The sequence below is a fragment of the Nicotiana tabacum genome, chromosome 12 (genome assembly GCF_000715075.1).
Source record: "Nicotiana tabacum cultivar K326 chromosome 12, ASM71507v2, whole genome shotgun sequence".
Lineage (NCBI taxonomy): Eukaryota > Viridiplantae > Streptophyta > Magnoliopsida > Solanales > Solanaceae > Nicotiana > Nicotiana tabacum.
The window spans coordinates 89,995,907-90,005,906 of NC_134091.1; positions in this window are offsets into that span (position 1 = coordinate 89,995,907).

A 10,000-nucleotide genomic window follows, 5' to 3' on the forward strand; every position below is an offset into this window, starting at 1 on the left:
ATATCGGGATAGAAAGAGGCATAGTTTCCTAGGCTGTTTTCTAGGCTAAGGTAACAAAGTTATACCGAGATTCACGACTGAATTCCTCTACAAAGTAGTAGAATAAGATGCGAGAGAGCCATGCCTTTAGAACAAGAAGGCTTTGATTCGGGAGATGGAGCTCTAGAAGTGAAGTTCCAAACAATATTAGTTTTCTGCCACTGACACTGAGCATCCACCCGTCTTTGGTGGTATGTACCTCGAAACACACCTTAGAAAAGAAAATTGAAGTTTCATTGAATGAATGAAAATAATAATCTGAATAAGAGTATGATACTAGACGACTAGAGAAGAGAGAGGCAGGAAAGCCAGATCGGACTGACCGGTTGGAACGATTATGAAAGTTTCCGACAGTTGGACCGTTTGAGAGCCTTGCAAGACTTTCGAGAGTTAACGACAGGAGAAAAGGAATATGATTGAGAGATTTGATTACGACCGTTCGAGATTCGCGTTAGCATACTCGATATCGCATAGATCAATTTCAAGGGGATCTAGATTGAATTAAAAAGATCGATTCATGCTTGATATGATAAAGATCAATCGTTTACTTCAACTAAAATCGATGAAGTACTGAAACTACTTCAACTTCAATGGATGAACTTCTTGCTTGCTTTCTGCTCCTTTGAACTTTGCTACTTTACTATAGTTTTCTAAAGTTGAATGAAAGTCGATATTTCACTTGCACTTTAAAGATAGCTACGTTTAATAATAATAAGGGCTTTGTTTCTAGCATTTTCCCTTCCCGGTCACCTATGAGAGGGGGTTCACAGGGCTTCTTGCTACAGAGAAATTGACGTAGATAGCCTATTATATTAAGGGAATGGATCGGAGTGCAGCAAGCTCATCTAATATATTCGACTTCGCTTGCTTGCATAACCGCCACACTCCTTTTTGCTTTCAAAATAAAATATTTCTTCGCTATCTTTCTTTGAGATCCTAGGCAACAGATCCTACTCCCTAAGAACATTCATTAAGAAAGAGGGATCCATTTAAAGGAATTCATGCTGATTACCTAACTTCGGGTACATTCAAGGCTCATACTACAACAAGAGTCCGAGCGACCAGGAGCAGGCTTGAATACAGAAAAAGATTCGTATTGTTTGCGCTTACTTACCCATTTGCTTATTAACAAAGATAGCCACGTTCGCTTACCCCTTTTTTGCCTACCAATGATAGAGGAAGGCTTACCTCAGACCCAAACCCCATATGATTGCTTCCACTTGAAGAGACTAACGTGCGCCCATAAGTACTAGACTTTGATAATGGAATGGGGAGGCGGAGATATTTAATGCTGGAATCGTAATCGTAAAAAGATAATCAAAACCGGCTACTTGAAAGCACCTATTAAAGAAGAGGGACTCGATTAAAGGACTCACACAAGACTTATTCCAGACCTTATTCCTTCGCATGCTTCTAAGGCTCGAACTCATCACTAAGTACGAGAGCTCTAATGTCATGTCAAACCTGAAAGCGGATGCGAGAAAGATGTCAAAAATCTGCTTAGGGTCAGATTGGACTTTATCTTCTTGCCCTGCTTGCCACCACTCTGAAAGCCTGATTCGCAGCTCTCTAAATCATTCCGAAATAAGTTAGGGGTAGGGGTCTAGCTCAGCTCTAAGCCTAGGATAGGACCTTGTCCAGGAACCAACTTCTTTCTATTTTAGTATAATGGAGTCTCAGTAAACCGTTCTAAAGCCCACCCTCTAGCCCGTCAGTTTTTCCCAGACTCATCTCACCGACGAAATTCTATTATCTGTATTACCTCCTATGAGCCCTAAGCAGACCAAGCTTCCTTAGCATACTGAGCCTACCTATTCAAGAGAACAGAGCCTAGCTACAATGGTATTTATTCTCCTTCGAGGGAGATCCTTTATAGAGGTTGTCCATCTATGAATTAGTGATCCAACTGGGCATCTTACGTATGAATTCGTGCTCCAAGTATGGGCTCTTTCCCTCTCTCCATAAAGGAAGAAGAAGGCAAGACTAAGTCATTTAGTAGTTTTCTATTTCCATTCTGCCGTCACCATGCCTACCCTGTAAAAATGATTCTCCAACTGATGATTTTTTAGTTTCGGATGTAAAGGCTTAGGCTTCCATTTTTTATCTAGGTTTTCTTTATTCACCAGCATGCTCAGTTCCTTCATGTTCCCAGAGCTGAGGCATTGTAGTGCAGCTCCTGCTGAAGGCTACTTTGTTTGGGAAGACATGCTCTTGTTGTTTTCTTGCTGCTGTGGCCTCAATACAATTCTGGCTATCCTCTCTTTTCTTTTGCGTATGTCCCGTGATTTTTTGATTCTTTCTTTATTTCTTGCTCTATCGCTTTTTTTGAGGGCCTCCCGGACCCCATTGTCAATAGTGTTCTTTAGCGGGAGGTATGTCTCGGCTAATGCTTTTGTTTCAAATAAAAGCATCTGCTCTTTCAGCATCTCTTTCACTTCTAGTAACCTCTTCTTTCTCAAAAAGAAAAAGTAGGAACCCGGTCTTGACGCCCCTAAACAATAGCAATAGCACGAATCCTAAGCTACGGCATGCGAAGGAATGGTTTCCTGAATGATCTTAACAGATTTCCCATCAGAGGACTACTACGACTACATCATCGTCGAGGCGCCCCGGTCTGAACATGCCAGGTTGGTTGACAAACCCAAGGGCAAAGCCAGGGGGGAGGGGGCAGCCGGAAAGGATAGTTCCTGAGGTTCTAGAAAATAATAAACAGGAGCATGGGTACATACAAACCTGACGGATGGGATAAGAATCATTTTTTGGGCGATCAACCAACCCAACCCCAACACTGACTCGGCTCGGAGCGAGTTTGCATATTAAGTAAATAGAAAGAGAGAAACCTACTTCTGCTCGGTTGCTTATGATAGACCAAAGAGAGGCACTAATAGAGTATAGCCAGTTGCTCGTAAGATAGCAATAACTTGATTGCAAACTTACCAACCAATAGCTACAATACCACATTCCACCAGTCATATTGATTTGATTAGCTTACTGTTCGCGACAAATTTTGTGTACGGAAATTAATAACTACAATCACGAAAGAAATGTAAAGAAAAATTCTTTTTTTAATAAAACTTGTGAGTACAACTTTGTGTATCCCCTCATTCTTGTCTCTAATTTGTTTTCCTTGATTTGAGGGTTGAAGCAGCGTATTTCTCGAGCGCAGGATGATGTGGACCTCCTTGTGATTTACTTGATCATCAAGAAGAGTTAGTAGCTTCGGATGAGGGACTATTTCTCTTGATCACTCCTTCCTGTTTTCTTCAATTCGAGGGACAATATAGTGTATTTATCGAACGAAACAAGTTCCTTGTGATGTGTTGAATCTTCAATGAACTTCCATCAGCACTTCAAATTGATCTTGAGGAAGAACGTCTCGTGGATCTCTCCTTGCTTGTTAGAGAACCTTGGAGAAGACTATTACGTTGATCCCTTCTTGTGATCGATTTTAGCACTAGCATGGTTCGTTTCGGCCGTGTCATTAGCGTCAATGATGATCTTTCCATCTCTCACCAACGTCATGATCTTCTCCTTTAAGATGAAGCATCTTGTTGTAGGGTGACTGACAATGCGGTGATATTTGTAATACTTGGGATCATCCACCTCTTTTAGATCTTTCACCGCGTCGCTGAGATTCAATGATTCCATCATAGGCCCTTTCTCTATAGCCTAGAGATCCTATAAGCTTCCGGGTCTCTATAGAGATGGGAGCGGATTCAGTGAAATAGGAGGCTCAAGTGGTTCATCCGCTTATTCAAGGGATATTCTAAGAGGAAAGTACGCTATTCGTCGGTGAGGGATATTTGGTAGCTCGTCTATCTCTTAGCATCGATGGCAGGCTTACTTTTACAGCTTGAGACTTCCTTTGCCTTTGAAAGGTTGGAATCCAGGAATCGTGGACTAGAGCCCTTATTCTAGGTCGATGTGCCACCAATACATTCTACCTTTGAAATCTGGCTTTACTAGGGCCGCTTCTCGACCGAGATCCCTTCGACGGATGTCACCGTGCTTGTCTCTTCTCAACTGGATTTGGCTTCTATTTAACACTTTTTGAATATTGAATCTAACTACTAGCATCGGTCCCGGTAAAGACTCCTCTTTCGTTGGAGCAAAGGGCGCCTAACCTGAAAGAGGAAATAGGGGTTTTCCTCGATACGAAAGAGCTAGATCATTACTTTATCTGGGACGAATTCCTACTTACTTTTCTTAGTAATGGTAACGAAGGTATGCTAAGGGAAGCTCGGGCCAACCTATGTCTCAGTAGCTGCCCGAGAAAGGACCACTCAATCCAGACAGGTTCTCGCAACTGCATTACAAACAGGACCTCGAGAGGCAAGCCATGGAAGTATCGCTAGGTAGGGAGCGAGCTCCTACTTCATTGGATGTCTGATGAAAATGGGGGCTTCCAACTGAGATTCATGAAGAGAAGAGAGGACCCGACGTCACAACATGTGTCGAGCCTATGAAAGAGTATGCCCGAGTGGAATTGAGAAGATCAAATGACCCAACAGAGCAGGAAGTAACCAAGTTCAGTTGACTACAAAACCTGCCATTTACCGTCGTTGCTAAGCAAACAGCCAAAGCTTTCCTGTTGATTTTGCAGGCAGTCGATTTTTTATGCTTTGGTCGCATTATCTCACCTAGTGAGACTGCCCCATCACAGAGAGCTAGGCCTGGGTGCAAGTCAACATATTAGAATATCAAACTGATGTGGCATTCCCGACTTGAAAAGGGTTAGTAGAATTCAAGTTGGGTCAGCTAGACCTAAGTAAGTAAGCATCGAAAGAGGATTGTAGTAAGGAGTTTTGCGATTTGACTACTTTTTAGTTGAAGAACCTAGTGAGCCAATTCCTACTCCTTCAGAGTCTTCTGTGTAGCTTTCTTCTCTGATGCAATTCCGAGTGGAAGAACTTCTGACTTCCCCCAAAGAGATTAATAGCTCTGAGTGAAGCTCCTGAGTTTCCATTAGCCCTTTTTCTAATTGAAGGAAGAAAGATATTGAGCCAATCATTCAATAAAGAAAATAAGTAAAGAAAAAGAAATGTGAACAAAAAGGAATAAGCTCTCAAGCCTCGAAGGAGAGCAATCTCTTGTGGAAAAAAGGCAATTGTCTGGCAAGATCTGACTAAGCCAATCTTGATTCTCTCTAAATGCTTCAAAGAAGAAGAGTCAGCCGGGAATCCAATTTATGCACTTGTCTTCCTTGCTAGATGTGGAACTGTAATTCATCCTCAACTGGATAGAAGAACTTCGCCTTTCTTCTTCTTCCTGAAATGAATTGAAGAGAAAGAAGGTGTCCGGCCTAAAAGCCTAGTGGAAAAAGCTCTTTTTGTTGGTCAAGACCTTTTATTGAACTAAGTAAGTCTGTTTTCTAAAAGAAGTAGTTTTTTTCTCATGGATTTCTTCCCGTTCAAGCCATAAAAGCCCCGTAGCTATAGCTATCCAAGAGTGAAAGTGAAATTCAAGCGGGCGCGGATGCCATCGAATAGGCTCTTTTCCACAGAATGTGATGTCTTAGAATCTCCTTCCTTGAAAGCTTCAATTTTTAAGTTCATAAACTGATGTGAGGAAAAGAATCCTCGGTCAAGGCAGTAGCATGGTAAGGGATCAGTCCCTTATTCTCAGTGCAACGTGTGAAATGACTTAGTCAAGAGATCGATCTTAGGATACCGGCAAAGGAAGAAGGTGGATACTACTTTGATTCTGATTCAGACGGAGGAAGACTGATTTAGAGGGGTAGGCATTCCCGTCCGCCCTTATACAGCCCCACAGGGCCCCCCAAGAAAAAAGAAATGCGGTACCGGCTGTGATCACACGCTGGACACAAATCCGTCATTCTTATGCTTCAGCTTAAACGGGACAAAAGTAGCTATCTAGCACACTAGGGAGTCCTCAAAGTATGAGTCCATACACTTTCTAGCTAAGACTGGATCGTCAAAGACCGGATTCCTTTTCTTAATACCTTCCTTATCTCTCCTAAGGGTCTTGCCCTAGGCATAACCTATATACAAAGAGTTCCAACTATCGAATCAAGGCAAAGAGGAACATTTCCCCAGTTGACGAAAGAAAGAAAGGAAATGAGCCCATTGATTCACCTATCTGAAGCTGAAGGACTGAAAGCATTAGAGTCTTGATCCCCTGCTTAACCTGAAATGAAACCTCTCAAGCCAGGGAAAGATTGACTATCGGGTTCATTTCCGAGTCAAGACAGAAAGAGGCCAAGAGTGACTACTCGATAGAATAGGGGCTGCCCCTATGAATTAGGGAAGTGACTAGCCTTCTTTCTTAGGCCAAGGAAGGAAAGCACAGTAGAACTAGCGTAGCGGGACATGACACCGGTTGGGGAGAAGGAAAAGCTATCAGACATCAATCCAATGAACAGACAAAGCGGATTGGCCGAAGGGTCAGGAAGAGATAACGACTATACTTTCTGAGTTAGAGGAACCTTACACCCATGAAATCAGCCAAAAAAGTAAAGAAGATCAGAAACGGGTTTAGCGAGAAAATTAGCTCACACCTATCTTTGGTGAAAGAAGCCGCAAGTTTAGGTATAAAGAACAACCAGTGTCAGAGAGATGACTTCTGTTGAACTCTTACGTTACATGAAGGGAATGAATGCCTTAATGGAAATGGAATGGAATCCGGGATCCAAGTAGATTAGGTTAAGGCAAGTATGAGTTCAACCCTTTCTCTCATCGGGCTAGGATCGATAGCCGTTCGACCTGAGGAAAGTGCGGTCAGATTCAGAATCCCCAATGTCTTGGTCTTTACCTTCGCTTCGAGGGACAAGCACCGCATCTAGGTAAGTGGCATCTAATTGAATTGATTCACCGGATCTTCTATCTACGAAAATGGAAGAGATGTCTGTTAAGGTCGGCTTCATGAAAGCAAGAAAGGAAGCAAGTTTAGCGAACATAGAGATGGAAAGAGATGGATTTTGCCCAGATGTTGTCAGATCAATTCCCATTCATTCTTTAATGGAATAGGGAACGGGCAGAGCTGCGGCTATCAGGAATAGGTGATAGCCTATGACTAAAAGCACCGACTATCTATGAATGACCAGGATCGGAATGCCAATCGACGAGATGAGCCTACGAAAGATTTAAAGTTCAGACTATGATGACCGGCATCCTCACTTACGCAACGAAATTGAGTTTATGGAGTAGCCAGTGCCCTTGAGTTATTCTCTTCGGTATCGCCTTCTCTCATCGTTAAAGGCACCGCAAGGCACTCGACTAGAAGGAGTGGATGTTAGTCATGCAGGGAAGACTCTAACTATGCGTAGGCACTAGCCCTGGGCATGGATTCTTCTTTGATTGAAGAAACGAGATAGAAGAGAACCAGAACCATATCCTTCACACATTCAGTCTGATCTTATCTGCGCTATTGCCCGATCATAGTTGTACTGTATTAGATTAGTTATTCATCTCCCCTACCCTGTTATAATAGTCTGGTCTGTAATAACACAACCTGAAAGGAAGCCATTCCTAATAGGAAGTTTCTAGCCGTCTTTCTTGAGGAGCGAGAAAAACGAGGAAATGGACTATCTGGTTTGGCCACTACATTTTATGAAAAATGTAGAGATGAATCCCTAAAAATAGAAAGATTAGAAGGAAGTAGGCTCTTAGATAGGGCATTCCTACTTAGCCCCTGGCTTACCTAAACCGCTGTTAGCATGTTAGCACGAGAGTGGATCGGGGAATCAAAAATGCTTCTTTGATTGTTGAGTAAGGAAGTGTAGCAGGGGAAGGGGATAGCACCGGTCTTGACTCTAATACTATTCTTCTATGAGTAGATGGCGTCATAACCACTGCTATTTCATCTGCAGCTCTTACCGTTGAAGAAATAAGTATTGCTTTGGCTTTATTGCTTTCACCAGGTCTAGCTAGGCTGGGAGTCGATTAGACCGAGTTGTGTTAAGATAAGTGGCACTTGAATTGGAAGTAGCCATCGCCCAGGTCTTGGATAGATCTCAAGTGGGCTTGAACTGCTTTACTCGGTCTTCAGCTGGCCTACGAGGCTGCTGAAAGAGAAGAAAAGGAAATGTGGTACTAAAAAGGGACTACTACCAATTAGGCTAGAAAGAAGACAGTAAGCGCCGGGTAAAGTGACTTACTTGAATGGTGAGCTATCCTATAAGACTAAGAAGCGGGGAGAGAGAAGGAAAACCTCTTAGAAAAGGATAGAGCCACTTGGCTGCTACTTACACATCTGGAGCTCCGGATTGAACTAGGGAACAGAATTCAAGGGCAACGAAGGCCCTTAGATAGGACTTCATCTATGAATAGAAGAGATTTTCTTTCTAGTAGAGCTCATCACGACCATCATAACCTAAATCCAGGACTGCTACGGGCACTAATCCTTCTATTCAAAGTTTCCTTTCTCCTCTTGAATGCAGTTTGTCCTACAGCTCGCTAAAGTGAAGGTTATTCAGCAGTGTAAGCAAGTCACTCTTAACCCTAATAGTGAATTCAGATATGCTGCACTAGGAGCTATTGAAAGTCATCTAGCTCATCTAACTCAATAGGCTACTGGTCCTTATTATGTTCCCAATCTATGAAATAAGAGTTGAATTCCCCGGAAGAAGATTCACCGAACGGAGAATAAGCTGTAAATCTTAGTTCTCAAAAGCGAGTGAATAAGTCTTCCTTATCGCTCTTTCCTCCCTTTGCTTTGGTTGTGTTTAACCTTGGTTAAACAAAAAGAAAGGGTTGTTTAGCTAATAGTAATAGTTCGAGCGGGTAGCATTCTGAAAGCGAACGAGCTAACTAATATATAAGTATATAGAGCTAAGCGAGTAAGCAAGAAGAATATATTGACCGTACAGGAATTTCCCCTTCTTTCATCACCATTGAAAGCGCTTTGTCCCGCCTATCAGAAAGGCCCCCACCCATCTCTCTGACTTCGGAGAGCCTCTAAATAATGAGGTTCGGCATCTGCTTGAGCAGGAAGAGGAAAGGTTTGATCCGCTCGGTTTAGATAATTTCCATGGGCCAATAAGACAGTGTCTAGGATGGCAGCCAACTATCTTTCCGTAAGGATTATCATTTCCAGTCTGGCTCACAAAAACTCAATATCAGAGGAAGTTTTTTGCAAATTAGTTCTGCATTAGTATCTAAATTAGTCGAATAAAATTCTAATATAATAGAGTAAGGTTCGAGGCTCACTATCATATGCGGATATAAAGTCCTATCTTGTAGTTACAGATAAAATAGATTTATCTTTCTCTTTGAGATCCAGTAGATGTTGACGGTGCAGTTGGCTTCCATCGAGTAGCTCTTTTTCTCTATTGTATTCGGTTTGCCCTCCCATCCTTGTGTTGGCTTCGATTCCAGTGATCAAGCGAGCAAGCAAGTCAGAAATTCTTTTCGTTGAGATAGGAACAAAACTGATTTGGTTCAAAGAATTTCAACGCCAAGGTTCATTTTTTAACGAGCCCTAAGTCTCGCATGAAGAATTCTTGTTGCAGCTTTATAATGAGAGCTTGAATGATAAAATTGGACGAAACAAAAAGTGGAAGCTTAATATAAAGAAAAGGGGCTTGAAGTCTCAGCTGATTCAACTCAAGCTTTTAGCTCTTCTTCTGACTCTACTCTTCCTGACACAACTCAGTGTCTTAAAGAAGCTTCTTTACCAGCATGGGTCGGGATCAACTACTCTGCCATTCCTTTATTGACTGGTCTAATGAAAGAAAGTTTTTTTAGCATCTTTTAAATCATAAATAAAATGAACTGAGACTCTTTAGCATTCGGAATGCTCTTATGTGTAGGATTCAATTCCAGTATAAAGAGCTTCTTCAATAATTCCAATTCCTGGAAAGCCTAGAAGTACTCTTCCTCTGGTGGACCCAGACTCTCCCTTATTAGGCTTCTGAGTTCATACCAGATCCATGCCTATCTACACTGATAATTCATGAATGAAACCCAATCCTTGAGTTAACAAGGACAAGTATGGATGGATT